At 42.6% G+C, this 3,147-nt stretch overlaps 1 pseudogene; it reads right to left on the bottom strand.

Annotated features, from left to right (window-relative positions):
• Positions 1-1,080: 1,080 nt before the first annotated feature.
• On the bottom strand, positions 1,081-1,526 carry LOC105530755 (annotated as a pseudogene).
• Positions 1,527-3,147: the final 1,621 nt, after the last annotated feature.

The following is a 3,147-nucleotide window of genomic DNA, read 5'->3' as shown; positions in this document are numbered from 1 at the left end:
AGTGGGCACCTGTAATCCCAGCTAACCAGTAGGCTGAGGGAGGACAATCCCTTGAGACCAGGAGGCGGAGGTTGCAGTGAGCCTTGATCGCGGCGCGACTGCATTCTAGCCTGAGAAACCCAGTGAAACTGTCCAAAAGAAAGAAAAAAGAGAAAGAAAAAGAAAATGGCTTCTTTCCTTAAACCTCATGAACCAACCTCTGCTAGCTTCCAACTTTTTTTCTGCGGTGTCCTCACCTCTCTTAGCCTTCAAATAATTTAAAAGAGTTAGAGTGTTGCTAGGGATTAAGCTTTGGTTTATGAATGTTTTGGCTAGTTTAATTTTCTATCCAGAGCACTAAAACTTGCTCCAAAACAGCAATAAGGCTATTTTGCTTTCTCGTCATTTATGTGTTCACTGGATTAGCACTTTTAATTTCCTTCAAAGATTTTTCCTTGCATTCACAACCTGGCTAACTGGTGCAAAATACTCATATTTTGGATTGTCTTGGCTTTTGATGTATTTTCCTCACTACGCTTAATCATTTTTAGTTTTTTGTTTAAAATGAAAGACCGGTGACTCTTCCCTTCACTTGAATAATTATAGACCATTGTGTAGCTAATAATTGGAGTAATTTAAATGTTGGTGTGTGTCATGGAACAGGGAGGCTGGAGGAGAGGGAGAGAGTCTGGGAACTGTCAGTCGATGAAGCAGTCAGAACACACACAACAGTTATCAAATAAGTTTGCTGTGTTATACGGGTGCAGTTTGTGGTGCTCCAGAACAGCTAAAATAGTACCATTACAAATCACTGATCACAGATCACCTTAACAGACAAAATAACACAGAAAAAGTCTGAATATTGTGGGAATGACCAAAAGGTAACACAGACAGGAAGGGAGCACATTTGCTGGAAAAATGGTGCCAGTAGACTTGCTTGATGCAGGGTTGACACAAACCTCTTTGTGAAACTACAGTACCTGTGAAGTTCAATAAAGTGAAGTGCAGTAAAATGAGGTGTGCCTGTACTGATTTCACTTCCTTTTTTTTTTTAATGCAGTTTTTACATTTATTTAAACAGAAAACGTGCACACGAGCTGTCTACTCATTTTCGTCACTGCGCAGCCTGGCATTGGGGTTGGTGACTCTGATGGCCAGTTGGGCAGCTCTTTCCACGATGGCTTAGCGGTTCTTGGAAGAAACATCGTGAGCAATATCAGCACAGTAAGATTTGTTGCACATCATCAGCACTTCCAGCTCCTTGACCTTGTGGACCAGGTACTTCCGGAAGCCACTGGGCAGCATGTGCTTTTTTTTTTTTTTTTTTTGCTGTCATAACCAATGTTGAGCATCAAGATCTGGCCCTTGAATCTTCTACAAACCCTGTTGTCAATGCCTCTGGGTTTCCGCCAGTTACGCTTAATTTGGACATATCGGTCTGACTGGTACCGGATGAACTTCTTGGTTCTTTTTTTGACGATCTTGGGCTTCACAAGGGGTCTGAGGGCAGCCATGATGCCGAGGAGGAGATGGCTGCCACCTCCGTAGGCAACGCCGAGGAAGAGAGCTCATTTCCTTTAAACATATATGCAGTAGGGATTGCTGGATCATATGATTGCTCTATGTTTAGCTTTATGAGAAACCCTTGTACTGTTTGGACTGTTTTGCATAAGGCTGCACTAATTTACATTCCCACAAACAGTGCACAAGTGTTCTCATTTCCTCACAGCCTCTCCAACAGTTGTTATCTTTCTTGATAATAGCAATTCTAACAGGTGTGAGGTGATATTGTGGTTTTAATCTGCCTTTTCTTGATAATGAGTACTGTTGAGCAAAACAAAAACAAAAACAAAACAAAAACACCTGATAGTTATTTTTATGTCCTCCTTTGAGAAATGTCTTTTCAGGATGGCTGTGGGGAGCTAGCGGCTGCCGGCTGGGAAGGGGGTGTCCGCACACCACAGAGTGCTGCGCTGGGTGATTCTGGCACCCGGAACACCTTCGACCTGGAGAAACCCCTCCTCATCCTTCTCACCCATCCTCCTGGGGCTGGGCGAGTGGGCTGAGCTGCCCCATGCTGGCGGAGCCCACAGCCCAGACCCGCACCAGGAGTGCTGCAGAGTGAACTTCACTTCCTTTCCAGGGCGCACGCGTGAGCCACCACCCCAGGTTGTGTTGATGCCTTATTGGTGTTTCTCCAAAACAGTAATAAGGCTATTTTGCTCTTTTATCATTCATGTTTTCACTGGACTAGCACTTTTAATTGCCTTCAAACTTTTTTCCTTGTACTAAAATCTTTGTGTTGACATCCTGACTTCAGACTCCCCTTTCCAAACGTACATAAGCACAGTGACCATTCAGTATAACCAAGATCCCTTTCACACTGTTGCCTCTCTCCTGACTTACCTGCTGCCCTCATTGCCCTCCTTCCCCCTCTTCAGAAAACAAAACAAAACAAAACAACACACAAACAAACAAAAACCAAGCAAAACAAAGAAACAAAAAATACCTTACTCGAGGAATTAGGTAGGTAAGGAATGATGGATCACATTGGAGTTTGGGATTCAAAACACACAAAAAAAGAAAAAAGTTAAAATGCACTTGTTTTCTCTACACTGGCTAAGAATGTTGCTCTACAGTATAAATTTTAATGTCATGTGTCTGTGTAAATGTAGTTTGGGTTTGAATAGCATTGAGTGTGAGTGACTCCACAAGCACCTTCAAGTGCAGCCCCTCAGTTTAAAGAAGAAAGCGGGGCAAAAACCTCCACGAAGCTTTCAGTTCCTTGAGTGCTTCCTTTTCCTAAAGAGTATGGTTCTAAGAACTGGAGATGAGCCTGCTTTGGAAACAGCCCCTCTTGCCCTGTGTTTATTCTTAGGGCACCCCTTCATCCACTCCATACCCAATGGTCTCATTCCCAAGTGATGATAAGTTAGCTAGAATTTAACACTTTTCTGTAACTTTAAACTTAGATTAGGCTTTGTTATAAATTTTTACACCCTTCTTCTGTTAAAGATGCAGAATTTTGCTTTTTTTAAAAAACTTGTTGCATCAAAAAAGCCCTTCCCTTTCCACTTGTCTCTCGGCAATGTGAGCTGATGGTTCTTAAGACATTGAGTTTTGTTTACTACCCACTGCTCTTTAGCCAGGTATTCTCTAGTGATCTGA

The sequence above is a fragment of the Mandrillus leucophaeus genome, unplaced genomic scaffold (assembly GCF_000951045.1).
Source record: "Mandrillus leucophaeus isolate KB7577 unplaced genomic scaffold, Mleu.le_1.0 Scaffold842, whole genome shotgun sequence".
NCBI lineage: Eukaryota > Metazoa > Chordata > Mammalia > Primates > Cercopithecidae > Mandrillus > Mandrillus leucophaeus.
Note: the sequence above shows the minus strand (reverse complement) of the source record. Positions and strands in the feature narration are given on the sequence as shown.